The sequence below is a fragment of the Perissodus microlepis genome, chromosome 1, assembly GCF_051167445.1.
Source record: "Perissodus microlepis isolate ML-2025 ecotype Zambia chromosome 1, ASM5116744v1, whole genome shotgun sequence".
NCBI classification, from domain to species: domain Eukaryota; kingdom Metazoa; phylum Chordata; class Actinopteri; order Cichliformes; family Cichlidae; genus Perissodus; species Perissodus microlepis.
In genome coordinates this window covers 12,810,071-12,833,413 of record NC_140461.1, presented here as the reverse complement: position 1 = coordinate 12,833,413, position 23,343 = coordinate 12,810,071, and the positions used below count along the sequence as shown (strand labels likewise).

General features: G+C 39.6%; 1 protein-coding gene across 4 annotated transcripts in view; it reads left to right on the top strand.

The window, feature by feature from the left end:
* The window catches only part of LOC146393525 (talin-2), a 102,560-nt gene that overhangs the window by 12,232 nt on the left and 66,985 nt on the right, over nt 1-23,343 (top strand). For all 4 annotated transcript variants that reach the window (XM_084930449.1, XM_084930457.1, XM_084930465.1 and 1 more), the window contains exon 2: nt 14,981-15,028. The gene's annotated coding sequence lies outside the window, so the exon portion shown is untranslated. The remainder of the gene's footprint in view (nt 1-14,980; nt 15,029-23,343) is intronic.

The window sequence follows — 23,343 nt, the reverse complement described above, 5'->3', positions numbered from 1 at the left end:
CCAGGTGCTAAAAAATAAACCTTAGACTCAAACGTTAGAACAGGCTTTTCCCCGCAGCACGCTGTGTAATAATTACTCACAAAGAAAACGGCAGCCGTTACAACTTATGTCTAAAAATGTATTGTTTCATGCATCGGTTGAAATACTCGACTCCAGCTACATGGCGCAGCTGGAAACACTTCCCGCAAGACGAGCTGCCCGAGATTCATAGAATTTACAGAAAATGTTACATTTTTGTGATTTATATCGTTATCGGACGATAGAATTCTTATATCGGGATATGAGATTTTGGTCATATCGCACAGCCCTATACCTGTACATGTTGAAATGTTATTCAGGCAGGAATGTCTGGAGATGCATTTTTTTTTTCCATTGATCCTAAGTCAAAAGTTGCTGTCGGCTTTGCGTAATCACTGCTACACCTTTAGCTTCTAAGTCACTGTATGTATGTGCACTACATGAATTGCATGTGATTTCACAAGGTCTTGACTTCATCTTGGCATTATTCTTGGTGTAGAATAAATGAAAACCATGAGATTTGATGCTTCATTATCACCGCATGCTTAATTTCAGAGGCCACTGTTTGCAAACAGCGGTATAATCACTCATGGTCCTGGTTTGAATTTAATTTAGATAATCCAGTGTCAGTATTTTCTGCTTTGCCAATTTAAAATAAGATTGTTCCTAGTAATCTTCTGAGCTTAAAGTTGTTGCGCACTGTCTTTCATATCTACATGTCTGTGGGGAGCTTGTTCTCCAGCTGGCAAAGAGACAAATGCTCCATTGTCAGATTCCTCTATTTAGATGGACTCAGGCATTTTGTCTTTTGGAGTTGGGGTAGAATGCCAGCCTTGTCCTCAGTCGGGTTACTTATCTCCCTAGTGCAGAGCACACCCCCAGGGAAATTACTTGGGAGGCTTCCTCGCCGACTCCTTCAACTCTTTGACAACATGATTGAATGATGTCTCTCTTCAGGGTTTCTGCCAGAAAAAAGTTGTTGGACTCAGCTGAGTCTGTCTTATTGGGGTTTTTAAGACTCATCATATCAGTGAATGCAGCATGCTACTGTCTTATGCACTCTGCACACAGAGGCGGTCAGTTAAGGGATAAATTATTATAACAAGACATATACATACATATCAGATATAATATCTCTATAGTGTTATACTTCATAATGTTTGAGTCACACTGGCAGCTTTGCACATATAATCTTTCGCATACACAAAAAGGTTTCCCGCAGTTACTGTAGCACAGTCCACCTGGCATAGACGCAGGCTGCGTGGTACAAACAGAAAAGCAGAACTGCGTAGGCTACGTATCGCTCTACTACTTATTCTGAGATGACTCAGTGTTGCTGATAAGACAGAAAAAGAGAGACCTGGAACCTGCTTCAGCATAAAGAAGGCCTCAGTCACATAGAGGCACCGTGGCAACCTCTGATTAATAGGGAAATATGTGTATTCCCCAACTGGTTGGCGAGTGGTTCCTCCTCTCCTCAGGTTAATTTGATTGCAATGGTGTTACTGCATAAAAAGCCTCCCTGTGATTGCTTTGGTTGCTAGTAGATTGCGAGTTGCCCATAGTTTGCATGGCTAAGCGGTAGTGAAACTGAAAACCAGAAATGGAGACAATTTGTCTTCAAAGTAAAGGTTTTGCCAATTTGTCACTGGATAGTCATTTTTCCCTGTCAGCTGGAGGTTGCCAGGGGGTCACTGACCAGTTCTGTGGGCTTCAGTGACTGGGGCATAACATATAACAGTGGCAGTGCACCAAAATAGTGATCCTCATTTACATACACTAGTACTTTATTTAAAAATATAAACTAGATATATATCAGCTGAACAACTGAAGCTAAAAGTTGTTTTAAAAACTAACTTTGAAGTTTTATAGGATTTAAATTTAAAGTCATCTTACAGTGATATATTTGGACCACATCAAGTAAAAATATAGAGAGAGGAGTGAGGGGAAAAATTAGAATGCCATGATTTGTTTTTATTTTTTAAAGGTCATCTTTATTGTAGGGGGTGGGGGGTTGAGTAAGGAAGTGCATGGGTTCCCTCTTACTGGAATGATAAAATCTTCTTGATTTCGACCTCTCATACTACAAGCAGCAGTCTGTTCAATAGGCATTTCATAAATCTGTGCTTCGCTAGTCTCCTCAGCTTTATTTTGCTCAAATATTCTTTATTTTCATAAGGTTGGTCAGATAGCAGGTGGAAATTTGTTGCTGGCCGCTGTCAAGGAAAATGTTCATGCAGGGGCTCAGTCTGGATTTTGAACTGGCGACAGGCACTGCTACCATGCTGGGTTTATATGCCAGTTACAAGTGGCAGATGGGATTTTTTTGATCTGTTTTCCAAGATATCAAGTGCAGCTTGTTCCTTGATTAGAGTTTTGTTAAGTGTGTTGCCAAGCCTTCTTGGCTTTTTAATGCAGCTGTGTGAGCAGGTGAATACTTGCGAGAAACCTGGGACCCTTGCGTACTTTGGACTGCCATGCATTCCAATGATTTTGTTCACCTTGCATGGATTTACTAAGGCAGGCTGTGTTCACCTGAAACATACATTTTTTTTTTTTCTTTTTATTGGAGGGAATTTCCTTTTTAATACACAGATGGTCACTGAGACGAACAGTCTGGTACTACTTGCATTTTTATTGAGAGACAAGAACAAAAATGCACTTTTCTGTCCATTAAAATGGCTGCAATACATATTTCTATATTACAGAGAATTATAAAATGACTGGATTTTTCCTAAGCTACATGTCGTTTTTACCAAAACCACTCTATACTATGCAGCACAAAACAGCAGGACGAAAGTTAGCAACTACCTTGTGAACATAGTGGAATACGTAGGAGCTAAAGAGAGAGCTATTTCCCTTAGAAGTTGATATACACTAATAACAGATCTGTCGCAAGCACGGTTTGAATGGCATTGTCACCATGGCTGCTAATTCCTGTACTTGTGGTATGTTGCGCATGCTTTGACTTTTAGTTCCAGGCTCAAAGGAAACTTCAAAAACCCTTCCTTTATGAATAATAGACAAAAAAAAGTTAGGTTAAAGAGGCTTTTCTATCCACACCATACAAAGTACAAACATTGGACTTTTCTCATATTTCAACTCTGACGCTGGTCCATTAACATCAGAGAGCATAAAAGACAGTTCGTGTGCTTAAGGCAGACAGACCTATCAGAGGATATGAATGAAATTCCCCCACGAGTATAGCCTAAACTTGGTTTTACAAAACATGAGCTGAAGTCAAATTTTTTTGCTTCCAGCTATTTCCACCAGTCCTCTGTGTCCCTTAAAGCCTGATTGAACATTATAAGATTCCAAACACATAGATGGAGCTGGTCAATACAATAGGGAAAAAAATACTATCTGAACTTTTCCCCACCCATTCTCCTACGCTAGTAATAATCAAGTGATTAATGATATTAATGTTATTTTTTCCTGTTAATGAAACAAGGTCAGCTTACATTATTTATGGGACACGTGTATCATTACTGTAAGACTGGACCATAACTATTGTGACGCCCAATCATTAAACTAACAAATTAAGGCAGCATTTTCCTGATAACTCTGAAAACAGATTTATGGTACCATATAAGGCTGTGATTAGATAAATTATCTTTACAGTGGAACAGACTATTCAACCTTATATCAGCAACCCAGACTGCAGATTTGTAATAATAATTAGCAGTGAATTATTTATGCTGCTATTATGTTGAAGGACTTCCGTCGTCACAGATGTTTGGACCTTCTAATCTCACGGTCGAGATCAAGGTTAAACTTCCATCACCTCTAAAACACTGTGGTAGGGATTGTATAAGTTGCTTAAATATGGATGTTGGGACTTTAAAATGTTCATAATTGTCACATTGACCATATTTTATTTGTTCTGATTTGCCCCAAATCTCATCTAATTAAAAACAAACAAAGAAAAAACCCTTTGTATCTGTCATTAATGTCATCAACTCCTCCGGGTATGTAACATGCTAAGAATTCATAGTGCTGGTTGCCTCCTTCCTTCCTGTCTCTTCCTTTGGTCTGGTTGTGGTATTCCTGCTGAAAGATAAGCTGTCCTGGAATCAGCCCCAGTCTGCTGACCTTGCAGGAAACAGTAGCTGTGGCACCCCCCACAACCCCCCCTAATGGTTTCTCTCTTTATCTCACCTTTTCTTTTTTTTTTTCCTCATTCGAATCTAACCCTCTCTTAATTCTTACAGCCCTATCGCTTCCCAAGCCTGTGGTTAGCGAGCATGTCAACACCTCAGCCCCAACCCAGCCACATGGATGAAATGACACAGGTTGGGCTCGCTAGGCTGTAAATCAGCACAGACATCTGGTAAACGGATGAAGTGTGGTGCATAGAGGGCCGGGATATTCACACTGCCTGTGTGACATTTTGAATTTTTAGCATTGTGTTTGTCTGGGTATCTAAAAAATTGACTCCTCTTGCATGATTTGTGATGACAGGAAATGGGTCACCGTGCCTTAACTTAGCTTGAGTTTAGTATTACTGTCACTTGCGTAGAAAACGTAATACGATGAACAAACCTGCCGAGATGCTTCCTACACCACTAGAATTATAGTGTTACTACAATGCTAAATGAGGTACTTAAGGACGATTTCCTCTTCATTTATACTTCTGTGCTTTTACACTACAAATGCTGTGAGTGCTGTAGCCAGCATTTTGTTCCATCTGTTAATTTTATTTATTTTTACATACATTAGATTATTACACTAATTAGATAATGACTTTGCATGTCGTTTTGACACAGGTGTAGTTTAGCCTATAAATCAGTTTCTAATATATTAAATGGCTGACCAAAACCTGGTTGTCAGCATGGATTGGATAATGGATATTGTGTTCAATAATACCAAGAAGAAATTTGACACCAGTTAGATTTTAACTACAACGATTTGGTCTGTAAGCTCAAGATGGCTTAAATATGATAGAGCAACACTGATATGCTAGCTGAATGCATCAGCAGTAGGGCTGGGCCATATCATACCGTTCACAGTAATACCGGTATAATGTTGGGCAACGATAAGAAAATGAAATATCGCGATAGAATATGGGTAAAATGCGCATGCGCAGTGCCTTTTTTTTTTTTTTCATACGCACATGGCGTAAAAAGCATGGCGGCGACGGAGAATGAGAAGGGCGAAAGCGGATCGTTGAATGAAACGAATGAACCAGAATTGGTTTGTAAAAATGCTGCAACTTCAGTGGTGTGGAACTGGTTTGGCTTTCGTCCGTCAGATACACAACAAAGCACTATTTTTGGTAGCGCATGCTAGCGGGCCATCGTTATTACCGTGTTTTTTGGAAAACACGGCACACTTAAAATCAATCCTTTGATTTTTCTGAAAATCGACAGTGCCCCTTATAATGCCGTTTGCCTTATGTATGAATTCCGGTTGTGTTTACTGACCTCGAAACGATTTTATGTACACGGCGCTCGAAAATCTGTCAAATGTTTTAGTACGACTTTGCTAAGCTACGAAGCCGCACCGCTTGATGGATTGTCGGAGCATTACGGCTATCGTAGGCAGGAGCCTCATGCAGTGATACGTACTGTGCTTCAACATAATATTACAGTGTTGTGTGTGTGTGTGTATAACCTCTTTTTAAGTTTTGTGGATATTTTACATGGTTATGCTGAGGATATGTCAGCCAATTTCCACTGGAAATGCCTTTTGGTTAAACTGTCAGCAAGGAATTTGCATTTGCACTGTTAAATTTTTATATAACTTTAATGCACATAAAAAAACAGCTGCTTGTTTAAGTGAAAATACATTGATGTTTTTTGGGTTTTTTTTGCACTAATAAAGTTGTGGAGTTGCAAAGTATTTTGTCTATTGTCAATGATATCGTCAGTTATATCGTTATCGCAAATTTTCTAATGTATGTCATGATGATGAATACTTTTGGTCATATCGCCCTGCTCTAATCAGCAGTAATGTGGATATTGTATTTTAAAAACAAAGGTCAGGTCATTAGAATTAAATGCAGTCTTTGTTATAATTCCTCTGTCTTCAAACGATGGGATCTTAAAATCGAGAAGCATGTGTGCAAGAGTGTGTGCACGCTCACCACCTTGTCTATTTTCTGTTGCCAGAAACTCTCCAAACAATTCATAGCATTTAATGTAGTATGAGGTGAATTGGGAGCGGCTCTTGCCTTCTCCTAACAATCGAACTGACAAGCAAGGGGTCAGGCTTTCACTTTGCAGACGGCTCTGAAAAACTGGGCTTGGAGTAGCTGAATTGTTCACCCACAATAGGCAGTCGGAGGCCTGTAAGTCACTTTACCTCCCATGTCATGTTTTTCTTCTCCTTTGCTGTGCCTGGGCCTCAGAGCAGCCAGCAGACTGCTTTTTAATTGGTTTTCCTGCCTGTTTGTCGGCTTACCTGCCAGGAACTGTTATCACATCCACTTGTCCTGAAATTGCTGCATACACTTTTTTTGGGGGGTGGGGGGGTGTTTGCTTTAAGAAAGTGTCACGCCTGGAAAAAAAAACCACACTTCGAAAACCTTGACTGCAAATGCAGGTAATGAAAAAGATGAAGGGTAGCTCAGCGGTACTTTTGCTGGTTTAAACATATGTCGATCCATATACTGTAGCTCGTGGCCGCATTGCTTTTTGAAGGCCAAAATGACTAGAGCTACAGCAGCAGACCGTTAAGTGTCTGTTTGCAGCTGTCCATCCAATGAGCGGATTAGAGGACTCCCATATCTGTGCGGCTGAGATGCAAAAGAAGATTAGGTCAGCAGCTCATGAGGAAGGTTGGACCATCCTAATCTGCAAGACTGCCAGACTGAGACATGGCTTTTTAAACCGGTGATTTCCTGTACCTTGTAAATAATGTACTGACCCTGGTGGCCGTGTCGGTGAGCACATTTAAAGCCCGAGAAGACCAAAAGAAAAAGAAGCCACCTATTCTGTGGTGTAATGCAGCGGTCCCCAACCTTTTTTGCGCCACGGACCGGTTTGTCCCCGACAATATTTTCACGGACCGGCCGTGTCACGGATAAATACAACAAAATAAAACTAGTACCGGTACCGAAAAAAAGAAGATTTATTCATAACACACGTGAAAAGACCCAGGAAAACCGGCACGAAATGATATCGTCGTGTTGGTGTTGTTCCCAGATCAACATAGTAAATGTTGTTCCAGGATCAACATTGCAAGTGACCAATCAGAATGTTGTGACGTCATACTTTGGCGACTTCGGGAAAAACCGCCGTAAAACAAAAAACTGTACTTAAGCTGCGAGAAACCGCCTCTGTCCGCCGATCAACGGACCCTGACCCAAACCCTTTAATAAACGCTAAGCAGAATTGATATTGTCCTTGCAACATTGGAATTTCATAAATGCATGAATGGCTTGGCGCGCCAAAGAATAACGTCACAAGAATGTGATTGGTCACTTGCAATGTTGATCCTGAAACAACATTTACTATGTTGTTCCAGGAACAACACCAACACGACGATATCAGATCATCCGGAAAACCAAGTTAACGGGAAAAAAAAAATGATAACAAAATAACGCTAAAAACCCTGAAAACCATACATTTCACACCCGAGTCTCACTCTCGCGGCCCGGTACCAAATGACTCACGGTCCGTGGCCCGGGGGTTGGGGACCGCTGGTGTAATGTGTCAAAATAAAAAGCTCCATCCAATCAAGGCACTCATCGATTACATTTTCTCAAGTAACTTCTGTAGCTTTCTTACTAGATTTGATGTTCACGCAGCACTGCTGGTACTGTTTTGGGCCTTTATCAGCTGTTCTGGCACATATAAGAGCTTTATTATTATTTTGCCAGCAGTGAGTGGCAACATTTTTGCCGTATATTGACCAAAGTAACAATGGATAGTAGCTCTAGATTAGTCCAGTGGTGAAGCTTTGCTATACCAAAGCAATTGGTGTTTTTCCCATCAAGATGTTAGCTCCAAATGCAGTACAGGATTGTGCAAAGTGATCAGAAGGTGTAACCAGAGTACAGGATGTATCACACCCTGCCAAGGAGTGCAAAAGTATGATTAGAATCAAGCTGCTCAGCTATGCCGTGACTGCTTAGCAGCTGGTATCTTTATGTCCAGCAAAACCTGCTTGAAACACTGGACCAAGGCCCAGATTTTTACCTCTGAAACTTGGTGAGCTTCTTCAGAAACCATTTTCAAGACAGATGGACAGCAAAAAAAAAGAAAAAAAAAAGTTATGACATGGTATTTATGTCGATTTAATACTGATATTATTTTTCTGCCAATTTGATTTGTGCATTTGCATTATCTAATGTTAAATGTTGCATAAAGCCTTTTGTTTGACGGTTGCTCTGTTCTGTTTTATGATGGTGAAAAAGGAAGGATCTTGTTGACTTTTCCAGTCTTTAATGCTTCGGCTTTTTCAGGGAATTTTTTTTAGGACAGAATTACTTCTAGGGATGGATGACGGTTAATAAACAAGTGAAATGTGAAGTGAATGTAATTGACAAGAAAACTTTGTATTTCCATCCATTTTTTTTCTCTGCTCCAATTCAGGGTCACAGGGTGCTGGAGCCTATTCTGGCTAAAACAGGGCAAGAGGCTGTGTACAACCTGGACAGGTTGCCAGTTTGTTGCAGGGCTAACACACACCATTCACACTCACATTCACACCTTTGGGTAATTTAGAATCACCTATTAACCTAACCCGACTGACTGCATGTCTGTGGGCTGCAGATATGGTGAGAACATGCCAGCGCCACACAGAAAGGGCCTGGCCAGATGGTGGATTCGAACCCAGGACCTTCTTGCAGTGAGGCAACAGTGCTAACCACGGCACCTGAAGATGTGCTTCATAAATTTATAAATGTATAATTTTATGATTTGTACATTCACATTATTTGAGTAGTTTTAGTTTCTTTCTGCTTCTTTTTGATAGTTTTCCTCAGGTGTCTGTGCTTTTGTCATTTCAGTTCTTATTGTTTGGCAGCTGCTCACAGAAACTTGGCAGCAGGAACTTTAAATAGGAGTATTTCATTGCATTGTTGGTGGATGTAGCTTTCGAAAAGCAATTACACAAATGATATTTAGATTTATTTTTAGTATATAGAGAGCAACTCGGATTTCCAGTTTGTGTTGTCTTTTACTTTTGCCTATTTTGCCTCTTGTCTAAATACACTTTAGCTTCATGGGGATAAATATCTTTCTGAGTGGATAAAGTTGAGTTTTAATAGCAACTAATTGCAGATCCTGTTTCGTCTTTTTCCCCTTTTTAGGGGGTCATTTTACATGTTTTGTCAGAAATCCTGTGAAACCCTTATTTCATAACGGGGTTTCCAGTGTTCAGCCAGAGAATAATAGCGGCCTCTCCCAAGCTAAAACAAAACCAACCAGTGTAAATCACAAATGTAAACACATTTTTGGCACTCTGCTCTCACCCCCCACTCGGCCGGGGTGGTTTTGATTCCATTCATGGAACTGGGAGTCGGCCTGAACACAGACGAGAATCTGTGTAATTGAATTAGTAGCCGTGCCTACCCTCCACCCGCACCCCCCATCCTCACCACTCCCCACTATCTGGAAAGGCAGAGCTAATCAGTGAGAATCTCTGCCCTCCCCAGAGAGGGTTGAATGGTTGCCTTGTATAGAAGAGAGATGAGAGAGGGTCTGGTGTGTGTGTCTCAGTTTTTGTCTAATTGTGGTTGTGTAGAGACTGTCTATACGTAGACCAGATTAAATGGTGTGTCTGGAGACCGGGCTTCTGACCTCCTAACCCCTGTGTAACAACTGTGTGTATGTGTGCTTGCATATGATGCAAAGCACCAGCTGTTCCCCAGATGTCATGCCAAAAAAAAGGGGGGAAAGAAGAGAATTAAGAGGGGGGGAAAAACTCCAAACTGAAGGAAGAGTGATAAGGCCCTGTATTTATTATTATGTTTAATTTCCTAGTGAAAATGTGTTTATTCTTATAGGGGGCATGCACTGTGTTGCACTAGATGTCTTACATAATTTAATATAAGCATTTCTGCCACTGTATTACAAGTCTGGGCCTAAATTGACCACCTGGTAGGCCAAAGCACTAGGGGACCCCACCCACTCCTGTATACCACAGCTCCAACTGTTGGGTTAGATAATATGTTATTAGCATGATTTTACACAATGGCTTGTTTGAACTTAAACTGCTTTTGCCTCTTCATCTCATATCCATCACTTTTAATTCACCTCTGTCTGCCTGTCTCTCTCATCACGCTGTACAGAGATACATCTGTATTATTTTAAAAAAGGAGCTGAAGGTTTTTTTGTGGCACTTTTGAGGTCGGCAAGCAGGATACAGAGCAAATAACAGCAGATAAAAGTAGAAGCTATGAATTTCTTTAATCTATTACTGCCATTAGTTTTTTTTCCCCCTATTAGATTCATTCATAGATGTTTTCTTATCATTATCTGTCCAGGGTTTTCAGGTTAGGGACTAGTCTTTGATTTTTCTTTCAAGCAAAGCTCCCTAGTTTCTTTTTCATGGTGGGATCACACTGTAAGCTACAAAACTTTGTTCCTTTTCAGCATTATGTTAATAGAACACACGTCAGCAGAAAAGTATGATTTGTGTTTATAAAGATTGGCATGCAGAGAAAACCAGTGCAGGTACAGGAAGAACATGCACCTTTTACAAAGAAAGGCTTTAGAGAGCCATGCGATTCAAACGTCGAACCTTCTAACCACTGAATCACTAAATGTTTTTTGCTCTGGTTGATATTAGTGAAACGCGAGCTGGCATTTGCACCGAAAGGTCACGTTATCTGCTTCACACAGGTGGTACGGATTAAAATATATCTATGGACTTTTTTCATCAATTAGTTCTGTTGCAGGGTTTCATCCTGTCATATCTTGAGTTCTCTAAAGGTCTATTTTTATTTTTTTTTTAATTTATTGATTTTTCTGGAGGCAAGCTCTATTTTTTTTTTTAGTGCAGTTATAGTTCTAGTCACTTCCAGTGAGGGTAATGGATAGAGTCTTCTCTTCACACCTCCCCCATCACATTTATCATTCCCAGATCCATGCTACCATTTAGGTCATTGCATATCAAGTTATACAAAGTGTGCTGAAAGAACACAGACGATTAGTCAGTATCTTCAATGCTGGGATGTCTACCATGACTTAGGACTATCAGTGCTCCCCTACTGACATATAAACAGCAGGAGCATCATCCAGAAGTTGTTTTCCCATCAGCATTGCTTCTAAAAAAAACCAAAAAACAAAACCCATTCTCTGCAAAGAGCTGACAATTTCAGTCTGTGGTTTATAGACGGGTTGTTTATGGAACAAAGATTATCCCTGCTATTACATCTGTGGGTTTTTTCAGGTAGTAGTGCTATGGTTTTATCGAGACACTTCTGTTTTGTGAAGCTATTTGGAGCCAGGGTTTGCTGTTGATGGTAGTGGTAGATCTGCCTGTCCTTGACGCTGAGCCACTTGTTTTGCTAATTCAATGTAATTAGGGTTGTTTGATTTATTGGATGGATTTTAAATGATAATAAGCTTCCATGTACTTGAGAAGAAAATATTTGGCCATGATTTGGGATTCACAATCTTTTTATTTGCAAGTCAATTTCAGATTGTAATACAGGACAATTGCATTGCAAGTGCATTTATTGTCATGAAGTTAACACTTAACTTCATATTTAAGGCGCAGAGAGCAACAAAAATGAGAATAATAAGTCTTCCAAAATGTCAAACTATTCCTTTGAGCAAGACTGTTTCTGAAAATCTCTGAAGAATTTGGTAAAGATGTGAATGAGCAATGCTCCCCCTCAGTGAACAGCTGCCACTGATCTTTGAGATGGCCTGGATGAAGGAACTTAGCACCCAGCCCCGAGTTTTTAGAGGAGAGCTTTAGTGGCAGCTGTGTTTGTAGTAAACTTGTTTAAGATAATTCATTTAAATTTGCTTAATGGCAAAATCATCTCCTGTTGATAGTTTGATGCTGGGGCATCATAGCGGGCAGCTTAATTAAAGGCCTCCTTTTTGGGCTTTTCCTAGGCAACACATTGTCAGCTTGTCCCCACTCTGTCCTCTTCTACACCGTGTTATTAATGAAACAAGCAGGACTGAACAATGAGGTCCCCAGTGGTGCATTGTGCTTCCAAAGGTTGCCTTCAGCAATGCGCCACACCTCTGGAAACCCCAGGGATACCTTGTGAGAGTTTCCCCTACTCAGTTATAACTTCCTGCAGCCTTATTTATTAGACTAATTAAGCTAAAACAAAAATATCCTCCAAGTAAAGTGTGGTTTTTAAGCACATAGTTGCTACTTATGCCTGTGGTGACCTCTGGGAGTTTCCTAAATCAAGCATGTTGAATTTTGCTCAAAGCAACTCCCCTCAGACTCAGATGAAAGAATTATAGGAGTGCAAATATGTGTCTAGTTGTCTCTCTTTAAGTACCTTGTTTAATTTGTGTCCTTAATTGTTTTCCTTGAGGCATTACCAATGATTTTTTTCATGTTTTTTTTGTTTTTTGTTTTTTAAATTATTGTTGTTTGATCTGTGTCAAAGTTTCCATTTCATTTTCTAATGTGTCTTTAATAGGAGACCCTGTTAAATGTCATCTAATAACCATCTATTATCACAGGGTATAAACATTGGGGAACAGTGTACCATTTTATGCAAAACTGTAATTTGAATGTTAAAGTAAGACACTGTTACTTCTCCTGCTACTTTGCTAAACTGAGCAGTGTGATTCTTTGAAATGATGCTGCACATGTAGCGACAACTAGAAAATTACTCACATTTGATGCATCTTGGAGCTAGTATGCTAATAGCAGTAGGCTACATTAGCCACTACTAGGAAAAGATGCAGTGGGGTTGACAGTGTTCCTAGATTTTGTTAAGGCAAAAGAACATGCAAATAGCCTGTCTGTGTACAGTGGTGACATTCATCTCTGCTTGAGGCTATCAGCTATAACTAGTGGCTAATTCTGCTAGCATAACACTCTGGAAATCGCTGGGGGAAAAATAGCTTATTATTGTTGAAAGTGGTGTTTCTGTCCTTGAGGCTATCAGTTTATATGCTAGTAGATGCTGATGTAGGCTACTTTAGCTACTATTAGCATAATAACCCAAAAACTAAAGTGGTTTGTGGCACCTAGCTTTTCAGTTGAAAGTAGATTTCTATCGCTGCTTAAGGCTATCAGCTTGTATGCAAGTAGCAGCTAATGGCGCTGCTTAGCAGGAAACTCTGTAAACACCTTGAGGCAACTGTTGTTGTCATTTGGTGCTATAGAAATAAAATTTAACTGACTAACTTGCCAACAGTGAATTAACCTATTAGTTGAGTGTATGTTCTGCTTTACAGGCATGCTTGAAACTAGTGGGTTATATGCTATTAGTATTTAATATAGGCTACTTTAGCCACTAGCATACTGGAATATCTCAAGCTGTTGGAAGTCAAGAAGCTTAAAGTTTAATTGTTTCTGTCAAGGCAGAAGGAGCTAAATAAAAAAAAAAATTAAAAAAGTAATCACAACAAGAGTGTGTGGTTGTATGCTGCTTTCATGGCCTTTTTTCCCTCTTTGTTTCGTTCTTTTAATGAACATTTGCTATCATAAAGTTTGATTTCTTACCTCCTTAGTGGGACTGGAGAAGTGAGTCATTGTGTGAATCAGTTGCCTCCCAGTAAGAAACCTAAACCCTTCTTCAACTCACTGCCAATGTCAGCGAGTCAATAATACTCAGGGGGCAGATTGCCTGAGCAAAAGCCAAGCTCCAGTGGAGTCTGATGATTAAGCAGGTAATCAGAATCATTAGCAGCACTGGCCAGTGTTTGCTTTCATCAGTATGCAGCCCTTTGGAGTTGCCTTTCCTAATATCACACTGTTTGTACCGCTTGGATGTATTAATTGACGGATAGTTCTGGCTTCCTGTGAAACGTACTTTATCTTTTCACATTTGCTGTATGTGAAAACGAATAACTTCATTGGGGTATAGGATTACAAGGATGTCGCATTCTCACATTCAAAACAACTGTGCAGTAATGCAAGTGACGGTGTTACCGCAGTGTGTGCAGAGCCTCCTGTGGGAGAGAGGACAGGCATGACAGTGTGCCTGCAGCGTGCTGGTTTACCCTTCGATGATCCACCTTAAGAGTGTCTCTCACTTGTCCACCCATCAGTCCTCCTCCCTGTCTGGAGCCACTGCAGCCAGTTGTCATTAACTCTGGCTGTGGGCATGATATTGTACTGCCTGGGCAGGTGTAATAATCCATGCTGCCTGTTGTGAAATGTTCTGGCTGTCTTGCTGTATTGATCAGCCCTGAACATTTGGAAACTGTAGCTGTAGAAAAATACTGCATATACAGCTATAGCACAGATTAAATTTGCTGTCTTTTTTTTGTGGTAGATTGTTTGTAAAACCTTTGTATCCTTGGACATTGGTTTTTTTTTCATTTTCTTAATAAACAAACCTCAAATGTTTTAGCCTGATATACTTGTAAAGTGCAGTCTTCACATGAAGTAGGTAATTTTAAACCACAATGTTGTTGGTTAAATATCATTTAGTCAAAATGTCTGACTGCGGTGTAATAAGCGTGCTACATAGTTGTAACTATTCATTTTTTTGACATTTAAAATATTCTAGTTAAACTGTTCTGCTTTTTTTTTATTGACTTATTTGCATCTGTTTAGTTAACTGAATGCATTTTCCTCTTTGTTCTTAACAGCAAGGAAGTAATTATTGTGCATATCCTAATTATGCTTTGCCTGGAGTGTACTTTATCCTTATTTGCTGTTAAATATGTCATAGCCTGTTACACATATCTAAAAGTATAGGCCTAGGTATTTTGTTTCAGTGGAGCATGAATACTCCTGCTGTGAATCCATTGCTTTAATCACTGTATAGATTAACATTTGTAATTATCTTTTGTATGCAAGTCTATATTTTTGCATTCTGCAAATGTGGCTCATAAATATCCTCCTTTCTGTTTTTCAGCTGTGAAGATCAGCAGATATCCAGGGCTGCATTTTCCTGAGCAATAAGGTAAGAGGCTGTTAATGGAGATGTGGTGCACACATATAGTGACAGAAAAGCTTTTAAATCACATGTCTGGACTGTGGCTGGATAGATTGGGAGGGGGGGAAAAAGAAGTCATTACAGATGGTACACAACACCACTTACGGGTAAAAGAGAAGTAGCTGAAAATGTGTGATTTGGCTTTTCATTAAATTAAATTAAAGTGTGAAATCACACATTTGGATAATTGTAATGGAGGCTTTGCAGTTTTGACTTTTATGCTGTACTGAGACAGATTGGACGCCAATGAAATTTTCCCAGTGGCAAGCTCTTACTTTGCTACCAAGGCTAGAGGATGAATATGAAATTCATTCACTTTAAAAGGTACAGTTTGCTAGTACTGTGTTGAACCCCATCTTGCCTTCAGATATTGCTTAATTCTGTATGGCATAGGTGCTGGAAACGTTCTTCAGAGATTTTATTCCATATTGACACGATAGCGTCACGTAGTCGCTGCAGATTCGTCCGCTGTACATCCATGATGGAAATCTGCCGTTCCAACAGTTTGAGAATCTGATAACTGTAGAGCCATTTCAGTACAGTGAACTCATTGACAAGAAATGTGTTTGAGTACTCTAGTCGTAAAGGTTGCTGATAAAGATTTAAAACAAGCTTATTTGGTATTGAGAGGCCGAAAGTATGCCAAGAAAATGTCCTCCATACAGTTACATTATAACAACCAGCCTGAACCTTTGACACAAGGCTGGATGGATCCATGCTGTCATGTTGTTCATGCCAAATTCTGACCCTACAATCCAAATGTTGCAGCAGAATTCAAGACCTATCACATGTGGCAATGTTTTTCCATTCATCTGTTCTTCAGTTTGATGAGCCTTAGTTTCATGTTTTTAGCTGAAAGGACCTCAGTGTGCTCAGTCTGGTCATTGTCAAATTTCTGACCTCCACAAGGCGTTTTCACCAAGTGAGCTGCTGCTCAACAACCACGCCATTTCTTTTCCATTCTGATGCTTGCGTTGACCAGATGAGTTGAATCCACTGAGTTGCCTGCATGTGATTAGCTGACTACATAGTTAAATTAGCGATCAGCTACCTGATAAAATATCCAGTTTGTGTATATTGTAGAAGACGTGCTACTTTGTGTTAATGGAACCTATACAGTTAGGTTACTGCTCTGTCGCGTGCTACATGTTTGTTCTGACGAGGCTTATCGGGATGATCAGGAGTAGCTTCCAGCTGCCGGGGAGCCATATGGAAGCACACTAAGTGATTTCTAGTCGTGTTGCTTTTATCTGCTGTTTGGAGTTGCAGCAGCAGCATCTTTAGTTTTACTGTATTTTCTGCCCTTTTATTTTTCAGTGTTTTTTTTTTCTCTGTTTCCTTTGTCATTCTCTTCACTTACACGATTACAGGTTCACAGTGAAAGTTTAAGCACTTCACCTGTACAGCTCACTCTAAAGCATTACACACCAGTCGAGGGAGCCGCTGAAACTAAACGGTCTACTTCCGCTCCATTTGTGTGTTTACCCAGCAAGGGGGAGAGTGTGTAAGCAAGACACACCTGGTACAATTTATCAGTTACTCTGTGATCTTTTCTGTGGACACTCGAGATTATGCCGTTTACATTCAACTAACTAATAGTCAGTAGACTTTATAATATATTAAATTGTGCTTGCCTGTATACAGACCTCTCTAACAGCACACAATAATGTACATTTTCAAGTCGACTCAATGTGCTGCTTTCTGGGGGCAATTAACTAGGCAACATCTGGTGCCCAACTCCTTTGTAACTATGCTCCACTCCGCAAATGAGTTTACAGTTTCTGTGTGTTTTAGTTTTCCAGCAATTAATGAGCTCTGATGTTGATTTGTACCAAGCTTCAATAAACAGGCAGATCTCAATGTAATCAGATGTGCTTAAAGTGTAATCCTAAATTATAATCAGGCTATAGGTTAAGAATCGTCTTTTTGAAGTGATAACATGTTAATTACACTGCTGTTTTGTATCTTGCTGTGCCTGCTAAAAAATTGCTTCTTTTGCCTTTGGCGTTGACCGTTGTTTAACGCCCCGAGAGACACAGCTGAAAACAAATCGGTGTCCTGCAGAGTGTTTGACATTTGCATGTTTTTGTAGTGTAACCCAGATTTAAAGGGGTTTCCCCATTCATTTAACAAAGCATTACATTTGAAAATGGTAGTGTATCTTAGTTTTAATATGGTGGGATGTTCAGAATTGAGCTGCCAGTAAAGAGAGAGACAGAGAGGAGGAGGGGGACAAGGAATTTGTATCTCAGTCCAAACTTTTCCTTAAAAGTCTGTTTATATCTGTCATGGCTCAGCTAGTTTGTGTGATCCTAGCCTCCTCCAGCTGTTCAGTACTCTGTTTGCTCTCACATGATTAGTCCAGCATGAGCTCAGTTTGTGAAGCTGTGAGCAGATGAACCTTTTTGATAGACGGCGCATACAGTATATAGACCAGCTTTGGCTGTCTTAATGATTGCCACAAAATATATTTATAAAAATATTAGTTTGAGTTCAGGATCTTTTCTTCACATTTTGCAGGATTTAAAGTTGATGAATGTGAAATGTATAATGATGATTGATGATGATTTTACTGCAGCTTGCTTTCCAGCATTGACACAAACAACAGCACTGGGTTTCCCTGTATCTTGCATTGTGAGGGCTGTTTATCCTTATTCACATCCTAACGGCTACCAACTAAACTACACTACACTTCCTTGGATCTCCGGCAATACACCAAAATAGGGTGAAGTAGGGTTGCTGAAAAAAGTAGACACAAAGGTGCCTTTATTTGTTAGTGACTTTATCTCAGTAGATGAGCAAAGAAGCAGTCTGAGCTAGCAGCAGATCAGGTTTCCATAATTTATTAATTTTCCAAGGTATTGTGTGACATTCTCACATGCTTTTTCCACATGCTGTGGAAGCACCTCTGCTCTGCTACTCATGAGACAGCAACCTTTCTAAATGATTTTTTAAATCCGTACTCTGTTTCTTTTATCACTGCCAATTGTTTTAGTTCTGTTTCTCTGTGCATGGCCAACATATTGCATTTTAAACATGGCAACTGCCGATGGTGCAGCCCTGAGTGGATGTATTATTGCACTGTCAGCCTCTTTCTTGCCCGGAAAGATTCATTAATTGTAAATGGAACTAATAATGCTGTGAAGATACAGATTTTATTCTATTATGTAGTCTTATTATGGGAACTGTTGTGCTGGATATGAAGAGCCTAATGTTTCCAGGCACATCAACCCAAAATTCTGGGTTGGACTATCTTGGTGCTCTATTCGTCCATGTTTGACCCAATGCTGGATTACTGAAATAAGTCACTTTTAACCCAGCAGCTTTGTCTTTTTCCTTGCAGTATATAATTTTGATTTATATTGTTATTGCACTCTTTTGAAACAATATACTAATGAATGAATGAATGAACTAACTTATATTATATAAATATAGATGTTTAAATTACAGATTTTTGTACAGTATCATGCACTAAATCTCTGTCAGTTGATGATACCTTGCAGCTGAGGTTGTCTGTGGTTTATCTAATCATGATGATATGGTATGTCACTATGGTGACTGTAAAGCAGTGGTTACAACTGACTATGACCAGATGTTGTGGAATTAGTGAGTCAGAGCGGCATCATTCAACAGCAATGGCAAGTATTTCTTAAACAAGGAGCGCTGTGCTGAGGAAGAAGTGATTTCACAGTCGGCATAGCAGAAACCTGCCTGCTTGATGCTGTGATATTTATAGCAATGCTATATGTACTTTCTATTTAAATACCCTTAGTTTATTGTTGTTGTTTCCAGGACTGTCTGTGATTTCAGAAAGTAAAATGCTAGTGATGAGCAGAGTAGGCAATGTGACTATTTTCTTTTGGTTTGTCAACAAACAGATTAAATATTTATTTTTTATTTTTCATATGAGAATTGGTCTTACTCGCCCTGTGAAGTGAATGGCTCTCGGCCACATCCCACCCTGACTGTTTCAAGCTATCGCTGAATTCCTTCCACAACAAGACATTTTACTGGCAAGTAGTAGGTCATGCTTCCTGGTGGGTGAGACTGAGGCCATCGCCACACCAGCTAACTGACACCATTATAGTGAATCACCTGTTTTTCCAGTCAGAGTGACTGTGCCATTGGGAAGGGTTGTGTAATCGGAATTGCATCACTGCCAAATAGAGGGGGGCCTCAGAGTCTGGAAATCCTTTGGCCTTCTTGGCATTCAAATCAACCCGGCTATCATGGGTATTCTCCCCTGGATTTCTTGTTTTCTTTTGGGGGGTTTTGTTTTTGTTTTTTATCTTTATATGTTTTTGTTATGGGTTATTAAAAAATAAGTCTGTTTTTTATAGATTTACAGTGAAATAGCTACAAATTCAATAAATGCAGCCACTTTCAGCGTGCTGAAATAAAAAAAATGTCGCATGTACTTTGGACCTTGAATGTTAATATTGTCACTTATGTATAAATTGGCTTGATACTGATACACTGTCGTTTCTATTTGATCTCTAGTGACACTTTCATCCGTGATTGTATCTTTGTTCATCAGTGTCGGCCCTTAGTTGGAGTCGGCACTGCTACACTAATGACTTAACTACTATCTGCATTCATCCAAACAGTATTCAAACTGAAGATCTTGTGCTATTACAGATGGACGTGGAATTATTATGGAGAAAAGGGACTAATGGAAATTATCTGACATCAGGGATTATCCTCAGACTTTAACGAAACCAGTCACACGTGAAACACAATCCATCCAATAAACATTAAAAGCATATAAAGCAGAGATTATATGAACGTTTAGTGAATGGCAGAGTTTATTGGTTACAATGTCATCACTGTAAAGTGTTTTGAGAAATAAGTATGAAAATCACATTGTAAGAAATAAAATAAAAGGTTTACATTTTTTGTAGACTTGACAGCAGTGCATATGAGAATAAATGGCATATTGAGCTTTGGTTATACTTTGTTACACCCAAACATGATATCATATTGGAGACATGATAGCCAAAGAGTCATTCCTGTTATACTTCCTTGAAGTCCGCTTGTAGGCCTTTGCTGCCCGGATGCGTAGTTGGTGCATTGTAATGTGAATTCTCCCATACAAATCTGCACAGTCACGTGGGGTCCTCCTAGATCCTTGCACTCATTGTCTGATGATGAAATTTAAGTCACTCGGACCTGAGCGGACCATAGCAGACAAAGCACAATCAAGGCTTTAAATCCACATGTTAAATCCAACAGCTCCCCAGTACAATGTCTGATTAGACTGATTTGCACTATTGTAAGAATAGCACAGGTAATGGGCCAGGAAGCTCCCTTAGCTAAACCAAACTGAATATTTTCAGTTGTGAAAGTGAATCTAATGTGGACTTTCTCTCGTCGTGTACTACATCTGAGAAAGGACAACTTCAGCAAGCTTCTTCACCTTATTCTCCCGACATTGTCCCGAGCTCTTATGTCTTGTTGTACACTCAGCTGTGCAAACTGGCTCCATAATATCTTTGTTAGAGCACTATTTCCCAGAGACTTGTTGAAAGTAGGATGTGTCATACTCTGATCCTGGTCTGAATTTAGCACGGAAAGCTCTGTTTGTCTTTGAACTGAGTAATGGTGTAATTTATTGCAAGGTTTGCCTTCAAAGTAAAAGCTGTGCCTCGATAAATGTTGTGTTTCTGATGCATTTGTTTACCAAAGCTGATATTCTCCAAAGTTTGTCTTACCTGTAAAAGCCAAAAGTCAGAGTACTTTTTACATGTTAAATTTGAATGTATAATATTACAGCTGATTTCTAAAGCTGCTTGCAAGTGTAAAAATTGTTAAAATCTTTTAAATGTGAATTATTTCCTCGGACTTATTAAGAATAGCAGTGCAAAATGGAAATAGTTAAAATACAAGCCCTTAGAGTAGGTTGAGCTATAACTCATCCTTTTTACTTGAGTCATTTTTAAAACGGTTCCCTATAGCAGATCTACCCCTACGCCACTGGCTTTACATAACGAGATATAGATCAGCTCGGTTCTGTTTCGAGACAAATTGCAGCCCTGTCAGAAGGAATTGGGTAAAGAAAAGTAGATGGACAAATGCACATTCATGCGCAGAGATCTGTTCGCGCCTGCTTGTCTGTTCAGAACCTGCAAAGCCTGGAAGAATGACAACAAATGTGGAGTGAGTCACATTTGTGTCAAAGCTCTAACTGGCAGGGTGGTCTGTCAATGGTTTGGTGACTCTTTTTGGCTCTCTGATGGATGTTGCCCAGCTGTCCTCTGTGGTTTTCAGTGGGATGAGAGGAAGTGGAGCTGTCCACTGAGATCTGTGTTCAATTATGTCTGAGAGGAAGATGAGCTTTATAGACCTCTGACTTTGTATTTACATTGTTCTCTATATGAGGATGACCCTTCATTCATTTTATTATTATTGGGGGTTTTTTATTATTATTTTTTTTAATTTATCTTTTTTTAATAGTGCTACTTCTGCTTGATGCAGCTCTTTAGACAACAGCAGCTAAAAAAGAAACGATGGCAGTGAAGTGGATTTGGGTCTTTTAATAATCTGGTAACCTGGAACAACAAGGTGGGCACTGGTAGCGTGTTTGAAATGGCCTTGCTGTTGTCAAAAGATTGTGTTAGAATGAGTTTTGTCCTTCACTTTATTTCGGTACATACACATTTTCTTTTTGTGATGTGTGGCTGCAGTTGTCTGTCACGATGGAGCCACGATTGGTTGAATCATGGATTTTGGCACCATGCTACACCCAGTTTGGGATGAGAAAAATAGAATGAGGGGATGTTATTAATCAGTTTTGTGTAATTCCCAAATAAGATTTCACTCTGTGTTTAGCTTTCTGCTGTACTGTTTATGCTTTTTAGGATATCACAAAGAACTTTGATACTTATCATATTTTGAGTTTGACTTCCAAATTTGTTGGTCAAAGTAGGCTGACGAGTCTGTTTCTACCATCTATAAAAGTATGTCATTCATTATGTACTGCTTCTTCATTCTGCTTTCAAGAGCTACAAATCAAATAAAAAGAATAGAATTGGTCGTTAATAGAATGTATAGCATTTATTTAGGGTATGAAAATAGCTTTGGCTGCTTTCTTGACTGAGTTTAATCTTTGAATAATTTTTGCTTTAACAGATGAGATGCACACACATATCGTTCGAATATCGGCATTAGCAGATACTGGCCCTTCTCACTGAAACTGACAGGTTGGAAAATAAAATATAACATATTGCTGATATTTCTCTGGTTTCTTGAATTCTGCGCTGGATAAATGTTCAAAAAATTATGTGAAAAGCTGAAAGAATTGAAACAGCAAATATTTCTTTACCAAAGGGGGAACTGAATAACTGCAAATTAAAAAACAAACAAAGAAGAAAAGTATTTATACCTGACAAATTGTGGTTTTAAACATATAATAATCAGTGCACCCTCTATGCAGAACCTCCTTACTGTCTCCATAGGAGTTAAGAGGGTAAATAGCAACTGGGTGCTATTAGTCAAGTGCACTTGATTAATTGATCATCAGCAAGTGTGAGCACTGCTATATAAGTAGAAGTTTTGGCAGTTTACTGGTCCAGAGCATTCATGTGTGTGTTAACAAAATGCCACGATGTTCAGCCCAGTGCAGTGCTCAGAGAAGTTGGAAAAACCCTCAAACTACATCTGAGACGTTACAGGCCTCAGTTAGTATGTTAAATGTTATCGTTCACGACAGCACAATTAGAAACATACTGAGGGGCCGCCAGAAAAAAACCAACACACACACACACACACACACACACACACACAGACACACACACACACACACACACACACACAGACACACACACACTGGCATGTCTTAGGTCCACAAAGTTGCATCTGAACAAAGCACAAAACTTGTGAATCAACTTTGAACCAAGCATCTTCACTTTGCTCTCATTGGTCCACGGTGGAGATGATGTGGCCATCTCATGACGTACAAAGTGGTCATGATGCACAGTAGCATATTTGTGCTGGTAAGTGGTGTTTGGGTTTTGCCAAACCCCTCATACCAAGCATGAGGTTGAGGGGTGATCACTGGGATTCATTTACAGGACCTGGGGCGTTGCAGTCATTGAGTTGACCATGAACTCCTCTGTATTGAGGTTTCTCATGTGACATCACGCACATATTGCTCAAGAGTTGTTTGCCTTATTGGGTGTGATGCAATCACCAATTATTGGGGAAAAATATGTATTGACTGTCAGCGGTTCGCAAAGATTGCTGACTCTGGCTACTTGCTGATTGCAGTGATTACTTGTATTTTT